Here is a 19,906-nt window from a genome sequence, read left to right as displayed (position 1 = left end):
TAAGCTAAATTTCCGAGCTCGAGAAAGTTTCATTGGGTCCTTTTCTGTCGACTGGCGATCCACATGCCTGCCCCTACCAGCAGCCACGCACACACTTTGATGCAATCCATCTGACTAAACAAAACAGAAAATCCCAAGTTGCTTGCTAAAGCAGCAATGATGCACTTACCAGCATCCAGGCAAGCTCCTTCGCTAATACGCTTCCCTTTCGAGCAGATCAAATTTGGAACAAGGTCCAGGAGCAAAAGAGAACTGAAAACTGACCACAAGAAGCTTCCAAAACAAGAAGGACAAAAAAAAAAAAAAAAAGAAAAAAAACCTTACTACAGGAATTCAAATCCTGCTTCCACCAGACCCTGAGTCACCTCCCCTCCCTTGCAATAGATCAGAGCAATGGGTAAACATTTCCAAATATGGAGATCAAAACTCCAAAGGATGTCAAAAAAAATCACCCTTCTCTCCCTGCCTTTGGCATGGGGATGACTTGCCCCTCTCCAGCCTGAATTCCAGGCACCGCGCACATCACCGTGGCCGACCCACGCGCAGCCTGAACTCGGGGCCACGCGGCGCCGGCACGGTCCTGGCCCATGCTTGGGCAGCTCCCGGCTCGCTGCGAGACACCGGGCATTTCCGTCCCCTCCCGGGGATGCCCGGGGAGATGCAACAAGGCAGCTCCCGGAGCCATCGCCCCGCATCCACAATTGCTGCTGCAAAGCTCCCTCTCGTCCCTCGACTCACCGGCAGGAGACCTCCCAAAGCTGTTTTTTTGAGTACTATTTGAAGGCAAATAGGTGAAATGGGGCTGTGCATATAGCGACACTAACTCAGCGCCATTAAAGGTGAGACCCAGCAGTCAGAGCCGCCTGGCAAGCAGGGCGCAGGGCACAAGCAGGACTGCGCGTGGCCTCAGGCTCCTGCTCCGCTCCAGCTGCTCACCTGGGGCAGGGAAAAGCTCCCTGAACCTGACTCATCCAGTCAGCGCCTTGCGAGAAGCGTGCATGTGATTCTGCTTCATCAGAGGACAAACAGCTCTGCAGAGAGGAACACACCCTGGACGAGCAGAGAGCTCCCCGCAGGGAAAAGGAGCCCCAGGCCAGCAGCATCCCTCGATCCCAATGCCATTCTTCCAGCCTGTAACCAAAAGGCTCCCTGCTCCAACAAACAAGCCCTCCAGGCTCCCTGGGCAAGCAACACGATGAGAAAAGGCTCACTGCCACCTGGGCAGGTTCCCTGCAGGGACGTGTGACACGGGGATGCTGTGGCAGATGGCAACAGGGGAGCACCGAGTGTCCCCACTCAAATTTCAACATCCAGCAAGCCCGGGAGGCAGCACAGGTACACTTACAGAGCAAAATCTGCCTACAAAGAGGGGTGAGACCGCTCCCAGCTACCTGCATCTCCCCTCTGCCACGACAGCCGCCCTGCAGACAACCGGGAGGCGAATATGCAGGCTGAAACCCTCCCAGCCCCTCTGCCCCGGCAGCCTGCTGGTGGCTGCAGCCATCGGCCACGCTGAGCACGCAGCATCTGAGGAATGTGCAAATCAGGACGTTTTCAAGGGGAACGGGCTGCCCAGGCAGCGCTGCCAGAGTGATTCCCCAGCACCACCCACAAGATGCTATTGAATTTATAGGGAAGGAATTCCAGAGCTGACTCTGCCCATGTATGGCCAAAATAAGCAGTAAAAAAAAAAAAAAAAAAAAGTGACATTAGAGTACATCTGGCTCTCACTGATACCGAAGCACAGGCTTCAGGAGAAGCCAAACCCCTGCAGTGACAGAGGCTGCACAATTACCTCCAGTAGCCAGGCAGGGATCAGGGGCCCATGACAGCCTGAGTTCAGTCCCTGCTATCACAGGTGACAGAAAACATCTAAACCTTTGTTTCTGAAGAAAACAAAGCTTTGTGTCTTTCAGATTAAGAACATTTAACTTTGTGACCCATCACTACCGCTACAAAAAATAAACCTAACAAGGCAGCACCAGCACATACCCATTACATGTTAGTCATAAAGACAGCTTTGAACAGCCAACAGCTCCAGTGGCACTAAGTGCTACACCAGGGTAATGCCAGAGCAACATCTTCCCAAAATGCAGGCTGGGACTAGCTCTCTGTGGGCAGCCAATCAATTATTCTTTAAAAAAAATAAAAATAAAAACCACTGAGACCTTCCCCAGAGCTACGTGCCCCAGCCAACAGCTAGGCCATGAGGAACATCCTCTGTGCTCAGAAACTACAATAACCAGAGAAGATGATGCTCCAAAACCATGGCGAGACAAGTTGTCAAAGTGCCTGGGAAGGCTCTGCAAACTCCGATTCCGTTTTTCAGTCTTTCACAGAAGACAATTCCCAAGGCACTGTCTGTGCGAGGACACGCAGCAGGATGAAGCGGGGATAAGGTAAGGAAGGGAACAAAGCCAGGGAGGAGGAGTGACTGGGACAGCAGAAATCCTGCCCCAGGAACGCACCAGCCCTCGCAGCTCCGGGCTCCGGCAGCATTAAGAGATCAAGGTTCTCCCTAGCAGCTAAATGCCACTACCCCGCTTGCCCTGCCAGCAGGGAAATATTAGCTGCGTCAGCTCGAGAGGCAACGGGCTTACCGAGCCGGAGAGGAATGTAGGCGGCAGTGGCACATACTGGGGACAGGGAAACGAAACCCCAGGGAAGGCAGGCTGTTAACGCTGCCTTTGCGCAGGGGTCAGGCAGGGTATGTTTTATGGCTCCCGGGGTTGAAACCTGGCTTCGTGACCTTAGAGGGACTCCCATGCCAGAAATTAATATAGCTGTTAGAGGGGCTGGGAGCGCAGGGGCCCGAGCACACGAGGACAAGCCAGTTCCCGGTCCTGGCAGGCAGCCCAGCACGGCCTTTCAATACCCACCGGGCTGGGAGGGAGCGCTGATGTGCTCTGGGGACGGCCCCAGGGACGGGGCACGCTCAGCGCTCCAGCCACCCAGCATCCAGGAGCGAGCACACACGTCCCCCTCAAGCAGCATTCGCTGACTGCAGTCCCACCGCCTGGAGTTACGATGTCCTTTTGGGGTCCCAGCTGAGATGGCATCGTGTCTTCTCCTGCCGCTGTGCTTAAACAGCGGTACCTAAGCATAAACCGAGGTTCAGTGCTCCTGTTTTAGAGCACCTACCACTCCAAATGACAGAGGACAGAAAGCAGAGGGATGGACAGATCCATGTCCCAGCACAGCTGAACCAGCAGCTCCCTACTACACTGTGCCACGAGTCCCTCTCCTTGCCACAGTCCTAATCCTGGAAAGTAAAAGCTCCAGGGCCTGGGAATAAAATCCAACCCGAGCCTCCTGCACAGCAGTATAGATCATTATCACTTGGCCACTGGGTCAGGCGTGACTAATTTCATTTAAACAGCATTACACAAGCAGGACACTCAGAGCATTTGATTCACAACAATGTCTCAAAGAGGTGGAGACCACAACTTGCACGACAGACGTAACGTGGGGACTGCTGCAGCATCACGGGGAGACAGAGCACAGAGAATGCCGTAACGCAGGCAGCCAGGACCAGGGGTGTTCATACACGCATGCACGACTACATAAACCTACACTCCCTCCCACACCATGCACGAAAGCAAGCTTAGGACTTGCAAGCTGAAGTCCTGTACAGCCAAAAGTTAACACAAACGTTTGTGACAGTTCCACTTTGCGGGCAAAGGCAAAAACTGTGTGCAAAGGAATAAATATAGAAAGCAAGGCAGGCAAAGCAGGTGCTGGCTTGTAAAACCTTGGCCAAAAAGGTTTCCCAGGAGGTTGGATCTGGTAGCTTTGCAACAGCTCCACAGAGAGACAGAAGAGACAGAAAAAGAGAAGAGAACATGAATGCATATGCATTCTTTTATTACCATATATAGTATATACAGACTTTTGGTATACACACCCCCGAGCTCTCACACGCCGCTGTATAGTATATACTATATATGCACTGCACATCTTTGTTTCCATGTGCCCGGATTTGTACGCTGTGTGTATGTACATGTACATATGCATTTCTTACGCACGCATTTGTCAGCGCCCCCCACATCACCTACAAACGCACGCTGTCACACAATGCTCCACGCGACAGAACGTACCCACAGCCCCAGTGCTGCAGTCTGGGACGACTTCTAAACACTCACAGCTTCTGGTGCTGAGCCCTTCCCCTCCAAGGTCTCTTTGTGCAAGCAGCACAAGGGAATTACCACTTCACCTCCTGTTTCCCAATTATCGCAACCCCCCTCCACACTCAATTAGGAGAAGCCTTTTTTTTTTTTGTCCCCGAAAAGAGAGGCATGGAGAAGGTGCTACTGCTAGAAAAGCTGCAATTCCTTCCACTCCCCTCGTGTCTGTGAGAAGTGTTTACGTACCGGCTCTCGCACTGCACAGCTTTGCTGGTGGGATGAACTCAGAGCGGGGCTTCTGGAGACACGCAGGGTGCTGCTGGAGTCACGACTTCAGGTTTCTTTTCCAGCCCTGCGAAGAGAAAGAGTTTCCATGTGATGCACGCTGGATGGGCTTCCCGACAGCTCTTCTCCAAAACTTGCAGCTTAACCCACACAACTTCTGGGAAACGGAGCATTTTCCTCCCCAGCTTTCGTAGACAGAAGCCTCCATGCTTCTGGACTGTTTTACAGCAGCTGCTCTACGCACCCTGTGAAAGCGAGCATTATGACCCCAAACCACCAAGCTTTAAGGTGTCACACTAGGAATACAACAAAATATGATTTGTAAAGATACGGATGTGAGGGGGACATAAAACGAGGCACAAAATGTGAGGACAGGTGAATCTGTCCCTAGTCACCGTGGCTTGGGGCACGACAGGGGAGCTAGGAGGCATCATTTCAATCAGTTTTGAAGCTTACAGGATTTTCTGTTTTGACCAAGCTGACACTGTTTTTCCCTGTGCAGAAGATGCAGGCAGACCAGAGGGGCCAGCCCGTTATCGGCCAGGCCACGCAACCGGCATCCTGCACATGTCAAGCGTCACGCCAGGACACGCTGCCGGGCGCATCCCGTGGCGATGCACAGCATCTGCATTTTGCACTCCTTCCTGCCTCCCGCCCGGCATCCCATCCCAGCCACAGCCCCGACACCCCCACGTCCCTCTCTCTGCTCGTGACAAGCACAAGCTCGCCTCGTCACCACCACAACACAAAAAGCTATTGCTGTTTGCTGCCGTAACGATGGAAACGCTCGGTTCAGGCTTGCGTTTGTTTTACCTGCGCTGCTCAAGGATGCATGCGAGCCCACAAATCTATAACCAACGGATGGCAAAACACCAGATGCGGCTCACAGCCCAGGTCTCCCTGGTCTGTCACCTGGTGGGATGGCATCCTGCCCCTGCCACCACCCCCTTGTCACTGCATGTCATGCCTGATGCTACAGCAGCCAGGAGGGACACACGACCCTCGCCTCTCCAACACCATAAGAGCACATTGGGGTCTACCCTAGCCCCATCAGCACCTTCCCAGCTCCATCCCACAGATGCTTTGCTGGTGCCCAGCCCCGACTGATTCCCCACAGGACCCAGGTGCGGGCAGAGCAGGTATTCAAGCCCCCAGGACCCTCAGTGCTGCCTTCAGGCGCAGCGAGGACAAATTCAGCCGGCGATCGCAACGGTGTCTCCCACTCACCACAGGCTGGGGATGAAGATGAGTTACTGCAAGGTTTTATTGCTGCTGAACTCAGCCAAAGAGCAATTTCTCTTCATCCATCAAGGAGGAGACAAGTACAAGCAAATATTATGGTTCTGCATGTTTACTTTTCATTTTAAAATGATGTAGAGTTATACACAATTTAGGTCCTTCCCACAGGCTCCTGGCAAGATGCCCTTCGGTCTTATCTGCAGAGGCAGAAGACAACAACATTCCCCTCTGGTTCCAGCCCTGTTTCAATTCAATTCACAACAGCACCTCCGGGAGCTCCAGGTAAGACAATATTCTTGGGACCCAACCTGTGTTTAAAAGACCTTGGCTCAGGCTTGTCTTCCATCAAGTTTAACTCACGAGATGTTTATAAGACCGTTTATGGGACTCTGGCAGCCTCAGCTAACTGAAACGCATCTGCCTGGCTTTTCTCTCCGCGCTGGCTGCCCCTGTCAGCTCGTGGCTGGGTCCCGCAAGGTGAGCAGGACCCATGGGTGCCATCCCCAGGGCAGGCAGCAACCAGCTGGCACCCAGGCTCCCACCCCTCCTGGCCACCAGGGCAGGGAGAACCTGGCCGGCCACAGCAGCACCCACCTGAGCTGGTCCGCCAAACTCCTCCGTTTGTGACCTCAAACAAGGCCTGGGCAGAACGGAGTCATTTAGCCCCGCTGCTTTAGCGGGAGGCTACAAAAAGTCGGTCCGGGCTTGAGAGTGCAGGGGGACCCAGGAGGGGGACGCAGAGGACGAACCCACGGTGCCGGCAGAGCTGCCCAACTGTTGCATCACAAGCCACGAAGCCATGAGGTCTACACCCAACCAGAGATCTGCGAGACGTGATCTCAACAAGCGTTTCTTGGTGGAGAACGTTTCCCAAGACTCGAGGACCCCATGCCCCAAGCTCCTCTCCCCAGATCCCTCCATCTCAGTGCCTCGTGCACAGCAAGGAGCACCACAGCTTGGCAGCAAACCCGCTCCCTGTCTGGCCTCATCTCTCCCGAGTTCATGCCCACCTGTGTCCCAGGCGAGCTGATGGGGACCAACAGCACAGCTCCCTGCCCCAAAAAAGGGTCTGCCCCTCTCCCTGTCACAGCTCCACAGGCCTCCTCTCTGCCATGCTCATTCCCCTTTTGGCTTAGGTAGGGAAAGATGAACCAGCACACCGTACGGACGTACCCACGTCATTGCCACCGATTCCAGCACAAGTCTTTGCTCCGCTGGAGTGCTCAGGGAAATACGTCCACAGCCCAGCCCCGAGGAGCCCCCTCTGGGTTTCACACAACTTCCCCCTACAACCTCAGTGGGAAATGTTCAGGTGCTTTTCCAGCTCGCTGCAACAGATGCTCAGCAGCCAGCATGCGGCTAATTCTGATTTTAATCTTGCACCGAGAAAGCCCAGATTGCTATCGTGGCCGTGCATGAGGTAACAGCAGGGAAGTCTCTCTGGTAACACAGCCTCACGCCACCCAGCTCCCCCCTGGCAGGGCTCAGCACCCCGCTCGTGCCTTCGGATCACAGCTGCAGCCACCGGGACTTCAAGGCCGTCCACGCGTACGTGCGCGCATGTGCATCTTCGTTCTTGTGCTTAGTGCAGTGCAGACCACTTATTTTAATGCACCCTGAAGCATTTCAACGAGCAATTTATCTTTTAAAAGTAATTTAAAGCAAAAAGCTGAACAGCGGGGATCAGCCATCCCATTCACAGCACCGAGCCATCTCGGAACAAAGCGCTGGAACCAGAGTTTACTGAGAGCGACGTCTTTCACAACGGATTGTTTTCTTCATTTGGTTTTTTCCAACTAGTTAAGTTTAAGGTACAGCTCGCAAAAAGCTGAGAAGGTGATCAGAAGTTATAAAAGCCATCCCAGGCCGAAAGGAAAATTAGGTGACAGGTTGAGATCTAACTCTCAAATCCTGAAAGACGCGACGAGCAGAAGCAGCCTGCTCACCCTGCCTGATAACGCCAATGCCGTATTATCGACAGCGAGAATCAACATCTCACGATAAGAAAAGCCATTAATTTAAAACACTAGTATGTAAAGCAACATTTCCTGTTTGCTGATTTAAATCACAACAAAAAGCAGTAGCCTACAATGCCTGAATTTAAACGTTGATTCTCCAGTATGTTTTGAGTTTTCTTCTTCACATTTTTTCAGAAACGGACAGCTTGAAACCTCTGCAAGAAAGCTGTTCCAGAGAAACAGTCAGCATTTTCAGAAGAAAAGGCATCTCTAGCATAACATTACAGTGGTCACTTGGTAATTGAAGTAACAAGAATCACCAATCCCTTTAAGAGAAAAAGAAATAATTTTAACGGCTAAGATTAAGTGCTAATTACATTTCTCATCCAGCAGCCTGGCTGAACGGCATATGTTTTTCCTGACTGGTTGAAACTTGCATTCACCTTTAAATCTGGTTTACACTTGAAAGTCTTACAAATACCCAGAGCTCCATTCTTCTTATTTTTTTCTCCTTAAATCAATACGGCTGTACTTGCAGAAGCCCCAGTGTGAACACCAGTTAAACTGGGATAAAGCAGCCTCGCACTGGGAAGCTCTCATTCCCACCCCAACGAGGAACACATGTCTCAGCCTGACTGCTACAAGGAAAATTGTAGTTTTAGCTGTTCCAGTCGCCAGTTTTCAAGCGCCAACAAGTTCTCAGGGAGTCAGCCATCAGCACGGGCTGACAAGGGTCCGCTCATGTATGACTGGCAGGTGCATGTACAGGTCCCCAGCTGACAACCCCATTCAATCTGACCTTTTCATTTTAAACGAAAAACACTTAAAAGCCTGCACTGTTTTGACATATGTATTTTTATGCCTTTCCCACACTGTGCCAATATTTGTTTTCTGCTGGCCAAAGTCCTCAACTCAGAAATCTTGAGCTATTTCCTCTGCTACAAGCAGCCCTGATCCTCAGCGCTTCTGACCATCACTGACTGGTACACCTGAGCTCCCCACGCACTGTACACTTAAGAAAATCAGACCCCTTCTATGCAAACTTGAGATTAGAGTCCCACCCTGACTTCAAATTCAGCTTATATGCATGGGCAGCTCTACATTTGAACACACCTGCTCCGAGCCGCGGACCTATCTTGCTCTACCAGGACACTAATGCCTGCAGGATCCCTACCAGCTTTCTAACTTTGTTTCTGTGCTTCTCAGGCTTCATTTATTAAACCGTTCAATTCAGAAGCACGTTGCTGAAGTTATCTAATACAAAGATCATGCAAAATAACAAAAGCTGGAGACGCATTTCCTCCGTGCTGCGGCTCTCCGGCGCTGCCAGCAGCAGCACCTGCTCAGAAAGCCATCGATACAAGCAGCACCAACCTGCACGCCGGGCTGCTGCTTTTTTTTTTTGGAGGCCAGATCCCGTGCTGGTGTAAAGCAGCAAGCACGCTACGTGAACGCAGAGTTTCGACCCGCAAGGAAGCACACACCCCTTGTTCATTGTCCTCAGCGCTGAGCTGTTCTCAAATCCACCACAACCCCGCGCGTCAAAATTGTTCGTAACGGGACTTAGCACTTCCCAAGTCCTGGTCCAGCCCTGGCGCCAGCTGCAGCCCGGACCTGCAGCATCGGCTGCGATGGGTGAAGTTAGCTTGGATGAAGGAACCAACTCACCAGCAGCCTCGGCACGCTGCAGGGCAGCAGAGCTTGGCCTTCAGTCACCACCCCGCAGGAGTCCCCGTTTCCTAGAGCGGTGGCACACCTGGCTTCGGGGCCAGGTGACTCACCTTTATCTTTGCTGTCACACCTGATTTTCAGGTTTGTCCTTGGGTTCATAAAATGAGATTAAAAACAAGTGGAAAAAAGGAGCAGAGGAGGAAGAGGAAGAGGCTGAGACTGCTCCAGCGTGCTCCTTCAGGCCTGGCAGCACTGGTGCAGTTTATTCTGGCCTCTCCAGATAGCGACTGCTGTATTAAAATACATGAAAAATTATTTGGGGCACAACATATTCAAGCAATGGCCCAGGAAGCTGTGAGACAACCCTACCTGCAGCACTCAGGAGCCACCCCACCGGCTCTCAGCTGCAGCAACTGGACAGCAGTGGAGGAACAACCCAGCTCCAGCAGCAGCCATGTCACATCCCTCGTCCTTTAACTGCACAAAGCGCTGAAAAAGATGGCTAGGAAAGCAGGGTGGCTAAGGAATGAGAGGAATCAGCATGCCCATGCCAGAAAGCCCGCGGGTCCCATTCTGCAGTGACCTTTCAGCAGCTCCCCGTGGCTGCCAGCGGCGCTGCCTGTGATTTATGGGTCTGTAATTGACACCAGGATCGGACCCTGTATTTTCAAGCACAGACTACCGGCCTCATGCTGTTCACACTCCCTCAGTCTAGTGGAAGCGGAAGATTTTCAAAACAGCCTCATTGATTTCCCCCCAGCACACACACACTCTCAGGCCCCGTTTGCTGGCTGCATTTCACTAAGGCTGGTTGCAGCGACCTCGAGCAAGAGGGGGGCAGTTTCACTTTCTCACTCGAATGCACCCCGGCTTCTTGATCAAAGAAGGATAATTGATTTCGCTTTCCAGTTCGCATGCAGTATCAGAGCACCACAGAGCCTGGGTTTCAAACAAAGCATAATGTTTTGCAATTCAAAACCAAAAAAAATGTCATTTTTTGCCCGAGGAATGGCCGGACTCACTAGGCAGAACGCTGCCCTAACACGATTCCCGAGTCCTAAGACACTCGGTAAAGAAAAACAGACCAACGGTGACCAAGAAGAGAACAGGAGAGCAGAGGAGAAGTGCTGTGCCCCAAGTCATGGGGCCACAAAGGCATCCGGATCCCCCCAGTTGCAGCCCCAGGTCTCCAGCAGCCCACGCTTAGGCTGAGATCTAGAGCAAGATGGCATTTTTGTACACGTTTGCTCAGTCTAATGGTGCCGCTTAGCAATGGAAATGGAGAAGAAGTTGAGTTGTATTATGAAGTAACATCTCCTTTTATTCATTTGGGTTTTAAATGGCAAGAATTTGAGGGGAAGGTTACCTCCACCCAGGTCTGCTTTGCTTTGGTCCCGCCACAACAAAACCCCTGACACCGTGGTGGGCTCTCACTGCTCGTCTTAAAACCCTTTGTAAATTAAACCTTTGAAACTTTGAGCCTACAAGACAGTCTTCGTGGTTCAAAGCTTCTATTTTACCCAACTTCTGCCAGGTCATTTGAAAACAGCAACAGACACCTGGCAGGAAAGTGGATTCCCTGCTCCCGTGTCCGCTTGGCCAAGCCAGGTATCTTCAAAAGCATTGTAACCCATCACGATGTTTCAACAAGAACAAACATCCAGGACCAGTAAATCTCTCCATCTGCTTCAGAAATGTCCATCCCCTTCTCACCTCCATTTCCAAGGATGCTTAAGTGTTCGTTATCATCTTTCATTTTTATATCTTAATAGCAAACTGTTAGTTTCAGACTTGCAACGAGTACCTTCAGACGGAGCCTCGAACGAAAAAGCTGCTCCGCTGCTCCTCTTTCTGAACAGCTGGATCAAGAGACCGAGGACACGAGTTCCTTCAAAAACAGAGGAAAAAACAATGGGGGCAGAGAGGCAAAGGTTAGAATGGAAGTGTGGCAGTCAGCCAGCTGAGGGGAGCAGCCTTACCACCGACCGCTTGTCGTGAAAACATTCTCGTTTTCAGCAAATGTTGTTACCATCACAAATGGAAGAATAAAATAAAAAAGTGCCTTTTTCCTCTACAAAAGGAGAACTGAGTTGCAGGCTGGTGCTTCCCACAGAAAACTCCATTTTCAGAAAAGAGTCATTTATACCAAATATAGATAAAAAATTCTGGAGACATTCTGACAAGCCCTAATAACTGCTCTTACTACTTTTCAAAACCGGGAGGAACCCGGATGCCTGTGGATACATCCACCTTCTGAACAAGAAAGTCCCATTACTTCCATCGTAGATGGGGACTGAGACAACGAAAACATATTAGAAAGCTGAGTTAGTTCCTAAATTACCCTGACTTCAGCCAGAATCCAGGTCACTCACTGAATCCGGCCCTCTGGAGGCAGTTTTTCAGGTCACGCTTTGTACCAATACACCTTTCCTCCCTGGGGCCGGGGAGGACCAGCGACGGGCGCAACGCCGCTGCTCCTCGTCTCCCCCAAAGGGCACCCGAGCATCTCTCCCACCACGTGCAGGGTGCCCGAGCCTCAGCCCGGCACTGATGACTAAAATAAGGTGCCGCATGACATCCCTGGTATTAAAACAGCAGGGGCTCAACCGAGGCGGTGGCGTTACAATGGAAAGGAAACACGAACCTAATCCCCGGCTCAGCACCATTGTGAGCGCCGTCCCACGGCAGAGCTGTCAGACGCCCATCCATCTTCACTCAACGTGGTCATCTGACGCTGGGACGGCACGCAGCTCAAAAAAAAAACAAACACTTTTTTCTGCTTAAAAATTGAGAATAAGAAGTCTTTTGCCACTCGGTGCCATTTTATCTTGGCCTAGAGAAGTCAATACGCTGGACTTGTGCTGCAGTTCCTTCGGTTTTTGCCTAGCACCAACAGTGGCTGTAGCAATCGCACCCCTGGACCAGTGCAACTTATTTTACTTCGTGTTTCTCCATGGAAAGAAAGAAGTTCCTGGTTTGCAGAATGGTGAAGTTATCAGTTAAACACCTCTCAGCTCCCTCGCCAGACGCCCTCGGTACTCAGGGAGAGAGCACACTTCTGCCCAGGCACCTGGCAGTTTCTCAGCACCGAGTTTTCTTGACTACCAATTCTGTGTTCTTCCAAGAGTTTGCCACACGATATCCTCCAGCCTGCTGCCCTGAGCACTGTATTTTGGCCCATTTGTTTGACAGGCCAGCTGCAGCGTGCGGGTGCAACATCACACCGAGGTACGGGACGCTCTGAGACCAGGGAAAGTCTCCTCACCCCCCTCCATCCCGCTGCTGTGATTCACGAGGGCACCAGGCAGAGCAACGCCGCGGCCAGACCCGTCCTCACCTCCTCCTACGGCACCGCGCTCAGCTCGGCAGTGGGAATCTCGTCGCTGGCACCGAAGCTGGCGGTTAAGTTTACAAAGCAACTGTTTTACGTGGCTTTTTTTTTGTTGTTGTTTTGTGTTGGGTTTTTTTTGTTTTGTTTCACTCGATGAGGGGGAAAACCAGAAAGGAAGTGCAGAAACTTTTGGAGACCAAGATCTCTCTGTCAGACTTGCCAGCTGATGTTTGCAGAGACTGCCTTGGCATGACACCAAGGCAGCAGGCATCCAAGATGGGAACAAGCAAGACCAGCTCCACACCAGCCACCCGCCAGGCTCGAGGAGAGCTAGCAACTGCACTCAGGAGGAAAGAAGGAGAAGACAGAAAGATTCACACTGCTCCTATCACAAGAGTCACGGCCACGTGCCTGATCGCCATCCGAGAAGGAACCACAGGGCATAAAATGATGGGGAAAACGGTACCTCTGGGAGCAGCCCCAGCTCAGAGAGCCGTGCGTGCGGCACCGTGAGATACCACCCAGCCTCGAAACAGGAGACACCTGCGGGGGCAGAGCTGGCAAGGGAAGACAATTTCCTACCAAACCAGCAAGGCCGCACGCTGCGGAGGCTAACAGCAGCCTTGCATAAGCCGCTCGCTCGTAGCCACCGTATATCCAGTTACATCCCTCACAAACACACAGCTGACTCCATCAGCAAGCCTTTATCAGCATTCACAGAGACCAGAGAAGGTCAACAGAGTCGTCATCCAGGAACAGAAAACAAGCAGAGCAAGCTCAATGGGAACTTGACAGGGCAAGAATGACTGCAGTCACGGAGGAGTGAGGAGAGTTCACCCGCCTAGCCCTCTTTTGCTGAGGCTCTCAAAGAAGACAAAACCCCTGACCTTTGATTAAACTACGCCGCTCTCAGAAGAGGGGGTGGTTTAGGGGCCCAGGGACTCAATAAGAAACCATTTATCTCAAGGTCATGAGTTCATCCACCCTTTCCAAGTTCTTTTTTCTTAGTCAATTAAAACAGGGCACTTCATCTGCATTAAAAAAAAAAAAAAACATGTTACTAAGGGCACGGCCAGATAGCGCCTCGGGAAACCGGCAGGTTAAGGAGCCACAGCAGCAGCTCTGCCGCTCCTTGCGGCTCCGGCAGGCTCCTGGGACGCAGAGGGCTCAGGATGATTTTGTGCCCCGCGCGGTGAAGCTGCGGAGGGGACCGCAGGCAGCCGGCACCAGCCGCAGGGTGGATGTCCCCGTGAGGAGCTGCAGGGGGAGCCGAGCCTGCCCGGTCCCCAGGCCTGGGGTGTGAAGACCTTTGTCCGTTCCCGTACGGAGCTACGGGGCACCGGAGGGGCGCGAGCACTTCTGGGGACACCTCGGAGCGGTGGAAGGAAGGGGGCTCTGCCCTCCTGCCCGCGGCAGTCCCCAGCCCCGGCGGTGACAGGATGGGTGGTGAAGACACACGGAGCACACCGGGAGGAGAGGACACCTTTCTTTGCATCACCAGCCCTGAACGATACACGAATCGAAGTTAATGTGTATCTGAAACCCATTACTGAGAGAAACCAAGCTGTCTAGGAACTCCAGCTGCTGCATTCAGAGTTCCTGGTAACGAGCACACAGACGCAGTCAAAACGTCGGGTTTTTTGTTTTCTAACCCATAAGAAGTCAGGACAAAACACGCTCCTGCGCACGGGGTGCACGCACGCCCCTCTGCTGCTTTTAGTAGCTTCCCACCAAGCAAACACACCCCCCCCATAAGTAACTACAAGGCTTCATAAAACGTCCCCATCCTTTTGCCGTATTTACCCTTTTGTCCAAAAGCCACAATTTCAGCAGAGAAAGGGTTCGACCACGAACTCACAGCTGCTCCGACAGCGAGGGGTCGGAGCTGCCGGCACGTCAGGGCCAAGGTGAGAGCACAGCGGCAAAAGGGAGGGGGCTGGAAACAAACGGGGAGCAAGCGGAGTTTCCTCCCGTTCACCGAGGATGGTAATTATTTTGGAGAGGGCTGCGGATCCTTTTGGCTTTTAATTAGCGGCAAACCAAGTCAATCTCTGTTCGTATTAGCCAGAAACTATTAGGGGCTACGGATCCGCAGCCAAGGAAAACAAATCTGTACCAGTCCTTCACCCCCAGAATAACTTCTGATTGTCGAGCACAGTTACCAGGGGAATGAATAGCTTCTCCCGCGAGCGCCTCAGTCAATTAAACTAATGCAGACAAAAAGGCCAGGCAGCAGCGGCAGAAAGCACGGGGCGAGTCAGATGCACGCGCTTGGCACACAGGGAGCACCAGGAGCAGGTTCAGGATGATGACAGAAGAGCTGCCCACGGCCTGCGTGTTAGCAGGAGACACCGGAGGCTTCTCCTTGGGACGCTGAACAGCAAAGGGTGTCCTGAGGAGCCTCCGTGAAGCTTTAACTGAGAAGACAAAGCACATGCTGCTATCCTGAGCTGTGATGCATTTTTAACAGGGACTGACAAAGATCTGAGCAAGGACATACCTGCGAAAAGTCCTTGATTTATTTATTTAATCCAGAACTATCCTATTGCTGCCTCCCCCTCGGCTCAGCAGCCTTATAGTAATTATAACTCTGCCTGGAAATCAGGGCAGCAATCAAGCCAGAGCACAAAAGAGAAGCCAGGAGAAGCGAGTAAAATCCTTGGCCCTTTTTGAGCGAGAAAGCCCAGAGTTTAAAGCATTCTGATCATCTTTCAAAGCACCCAGAAAAAAAATCAGATGCAGCAAGAGCTTGTTTTGTTCCCAGTTGCTCTCTGCAGATGGGCTGTTGGGGCAGTAAGAATCTGTACATGAAGAGGATCGGTTCCTTCTTCCTCCCTTGTGCAGCTGAACTTTATTAAGAGGATGAATATCGGCCTTGGAGGCTACGGTGACTTACAGAGCTTTCCTTACCCCTTTCTCTTCTGTGATGTGCCACAGCTTTATTTTCCCTTTGAAAACTGTTAGCCAAATATCCAAATCCCCTTAAAAAGGGGCAAAGCAAAGCACCAGGCAGCTTTTGGCCCATGCACCACTGAGCAAAATTCTCCTATTAAAAAAAAAGGCTGCAAGATATTCATCATTTGAGACCTCTGAATACTCCACGCAGGCCAAGCCGGTGTAGCGAAGTGCCCTGGTGCTCAGTGTTATCTCTGGCAGCTGACGGGGCGTCACGGATCTCAAACCTAACCATTCCTGCCTGGGGAAGGAGAGGGAGGCGAGCAAATGAATCAGGCTAGCCACGAACACCGTGCCTTCACACAGCGCCAACAATGAGCCGGGCACGTCAGCACGTGGAGAAAGGCAGGCAGCAAACAAAATCCACCGCCACCTCCTTTTCTTCGGGTTTTGATGAAGTGTGCACGTGCCAACGTAGGTCTAAATCCCATCTCCCCCCTCGAAAGCTGAAGGACGCCGTGCATTCGATGTCAGTGGGGACACACTCAGCCTGCACACAGCCGCGATGTAACGGGGGCAGGTGCTATGCAAAGCTGAGCCCACAGAGCCCCCAAACCATCCCAGCTCAGACGTGCTCTTTGAGCAGGTGCTGCTTGAACCCCGGGCACCTCTAGCAAAGCGCGATGATATTTGACTTCCTTGTGGGCTCACCATGCTGCCAAACATCTGCTGGGATTAGTTGGTTCACGTTTGCAAAGTGCACACGAATGCTGTCGTAAGGAAGGGCCTGACCTATTTATGGACGTGAGTGCTGGACCGAGACCTAAACCCACAGGCTGTATTTGCACATATGGCCCTATCTCCCCTGCCAGATTTCCCTTTCTGGAGCCAGGACAGAGGCACGAGGTTCTCCTATAGTTTACAGCCTACTTTCAATCGCAGGCAGTTTAAGTGAGCCCTGTTGCTCCCCTTCTCCACTTCACCCCCATCCAATTGCACAAGTTAATTTTGTAAACGAGCTGACATAGGGCAAATCCACCAGGAATCCCCAAATGTTGTATGGGTTGACCTCTTACAGAGAAACCCATGTTATCTCAAGCCCCTGGAGCCCCAGGGCTGCAGGTCACACAGACTCACAGCCCCACGGGTCTCCAGCGGGCTCCACCAGGCCACTCTGTAGCAGATCAGCCACCCAAATTCCTCGTGGCAAGGGACTTTGCATCAAGTTACACATTTCTCATGGGTGTCCCTCCCTCCCACAAAAACCTCCTGTGACTAAGCGCTGAGGAATGAACGGAGGAGCTGCACAGCTCAGAAGCCACGATAAAGAGCACTGAGGGAGACAAGCTCCCCGGGAAGAACAGAGAAGAGCACAGCTATGTCTCAGATGGACCTGAGCAACTTTGCAAAAAGGATTATGCACGGTAATTGTCTGTGATGGCAGGGCTACAGGAGCCTTATATTCCTGTGACTCAGAATTGCTTTGCACCCAGCTGCAAGTCCTAGGCAGAGGGCTTTGCTCTGCCAGCAGCTACCGCTCTCCTTCCCTCCGCAGAGACATTTCAGTACTTATCAGGTCTCCATCTTAGTCACATTCTGCTAACACACACTTTTTACATCCTTTTCATCTTCCTTCACAATCAGTCTCTCTGTCCCCAAGCCAATTGCTCTGCTCTTCTCTCAGCACTCTCCGGGTTGTCGTCACCTCCCGGGGCTGGAGCTCCCCTGACCCCCACGCTGCTCTCTGCGGGTGCAGCCCCTGCTCAGGTTTAGGTTTCCGGCAGGCACGGCTTGGCAGGCTCGCTACTCTCCTGTGGGTACCATCACAAACAGGCTCACCCAAGACGCTACCTTCATAGCTAAGAGACATGGACAACGCAAGACAACGGCGACCGTGGAATATGGGAGCAAAAAATAAAGAGAAGGGTAATCAGGAGCGCTGGGAAGTACGAACGCCGTGCCCACAATTACTCATGTCATTCATGAGATGGATAGGCCTTGTCTTGCTCTGGAGATCGAGAGCATCTGGAACCGTTTCCATTCATTACATGGCAGGTAGAACGTGCACAACTAAAACAAACAGAGAATATTCCTGTCCTAAAAGGTGCAGTCACCGAAACAGCTGGAACTAGACCAGATGATCCAACGTGGGGCTTCCTGATAATACAGAGCTACCTTTGTACATCCAGTTCCACCCATGAAGTAGGGCACACCCTTAACCAGGTATGAATCAACCCATCTGAGACATGAGAAATTTATCAAGAGCTGTTGAAAAAAAAAAAACCTAAGGTTGCTCCTGCTTCACTGCAATTTACCTCCAAGGTATGGGGAGCAGCTGACACAGGCAGACAGCGGCCTTCAACACAGCAGAGCTGGAGCAAGCAGATCACTTTCGCGCTTCTTGCACGTGACAGCACAAGGCAAGAGCTAAAACACCACCCCAGGCAAAAAAAAATGGGTGCACACAGATCAAAGGCTTGGGCTACCGCACAGATGAAACTCCAGCAGGCAGGGAATGAGTGGTGCGGGTATGGGTATGACACCCCTGTGAGTGTCCTGACCCCAGACGAGGTGGGACACCACCTGCACAGATGATCACTGGAACACCCTGGAGCAGGACGGCTCTCTTTTTTACTCTGGGTTACATTACAGGCAGTGCAAAGGGGAGGTGATGCCAACCTGTCTGCCTCGTATCCTCAGTGAGATACCTACATATAAAACAAAACAAAAAAAAAAAGGAGGTGGCGGAAATCACAGAAAGGCGCGAATCTATTGGGAGTGCTATGTGGGGATGGGAGCTGACCTCACGCAGAATAACTCACAAATGAAGACACCCTGCAGGGATCCCTGTGTGCAGTAAGGAAGCGAGCACTGCTCTCATAGCTCCTTCTCCAGCTCTCCACTGATTTCCACAGCCTCCAAACACACGCACACCCCGAGCTCGCAGCTCTCCCACGCAGCAGAGTAAAACACGCTGCGCCAGGAACAACGAAACGAGGAGCTGAGGCACTTCACAAGCTGCCATCCTTTGCCCTGGACACTTCGAATACCGGGGTGGGTGGAGCGCCTTGGAAAGGCACGCTCACTTGTATTGCTTGAAGCTCACCTGCTGCTCTGGCCTCACTCCCAATTCTCGTATGCCAAGGGAGACACTGGAAGAGGCGTTATGTGCCAAGAACACTGCCCTCACCCCTACAGTAGCACAGAGGTGCGAGGTTCCTAACTTCTGAGATACACTTCTGACTCACAATTCATCGCTTAATGCCACTATTAGAGGTTTGCAACTTGTCTGCCTCGTTCACAGCGTCATCTCCTGCACCGTATGAGGGTGTCTATTGCAACAAGGCCACTGCCAGTCTGCATGCTACAGCATTGTTTCATAAGAAACCAAGCCAGACATCTCCCGAGCTGACTTTTAACACTCCTGCCCTTTGTTTCTTCCTTGTCTGCATTTGAAGCAAATTAGGATTTTGTTTCGGGAACGTACTTAAACCCTTGCTTATCATTAGGCACACAAGTAGCTGCAGAGAGTTCAGCTGGATTACTCACGCACTTGAATTTCAGACTTACTATGCAGACGGTTCACCAAGCCCTCCTTAAATGGCAAAGATGCAGTGCTGCGTTTCCCAAGCACTGCTCTGCACATCCCCGGGAACTCAGGAAAGAAGAGGAGCCTCTGTGAGCGCACCAAAGTGGAACTGTGCTAGGGAAGGCAGAACAGGCATCGCAAGAATAGGCAGTTCTCCCACAGAATAGTCTGTTGGACGAGAAGCGACAGAGAAGCACTACAGCTCTAAAGCAAGCCTAAACTACCTTAAAAATGGCACTTTTACTGTACACAGGAAAACAAGCCACTGAGAAATGTACAACAGATGATCTAAAGTCTCCATTATCCCAATTATATTCCTCGAAATACATTATTATACATAAATATCACCTGGACCTTAACCATTTTTGTGGTTTATTTCTGGACTTCCCCTTCCCACTGCAGATCCAACAGCAGTAAGCTGCCCTGGTTTCCAAACGCCAGAGGCAAAGCCCAGCTTCCATCCTAAGCCAGGTGCTTTGAGACCCACACACAGTACGTACGGCCCTTGCCCCCAGTCAGGGATGATGATAACACATAAGAGGAAGATAAAAGCAGCAGAGATGAGGGAGATGGACTGTAAAGATAGATGTAACTGCACTGAGCGGTTCAGAGTAATCTCCAGAGCTGGGTGAAAAGGATGCTAAACTCAGTCTGTAATTACAAACAATTCTTTTCAACCGTTTTTCTCTGATTATCAGTTATGACTGCAAACTAAAGCAAGCGACCCTGGTCTGACTGGCTTCTTTCTCTTGGATTTCAGTGTCAGGGATGATGTGAGACTCCCAGCTTCGCTCCTCACCAAGCCTCGGTGTCC

General features: G+C 51.7%; 1 protein-coding gene across 10 annotated transcripts in view; it reads right to left on the bottom strand.

Annotated features, from left to right (window-relative positions):
* LPP (LIM domain containing preferred translocation partner in lipoma) overlaps positions 1-19,906 on the bottom strand; it is a 387,571-nt gene that overhangs the window by 309,089 nt on the left and 58,576 nt on the right. For 5 of the 10 annotated variants that reach the window (XM_080603962.1, XM_080603966.1, XM_080603957.1 and 2 more), the window contains exon 2: positions 4,371-4,476. The gene's annotated coding sequence lies outside the window, so the exon portion shown is untranslated. Of the gene's footprint in view, positions 1-169; positions 274-4,370; positions 4,477-11,081; positions 11,161-19,906 lie in introns of those variants that run through there. The other 5 variants (XM_080603958.1, XM_080603963.1, XM_080603964.1 and 2 more) reach the window with 2 other exon arrangements.

Source organism: Anser brachyrhynchus (genome assembly GCF_964034855.1).
Source record: "Anser brachyrhynchus genome assembly, chromosome: 9".
NCBI lineage: Eukaryota > Metazoa > Chordata > Aves > Anseriformes > Anatidae > Anser > Anser brachyrhynchus.
The sequence above is the reverse complement of the archived record's forward strand: the minus strand, read 5'-3'. Positions and strand labels throughout refer to the sequence as shown.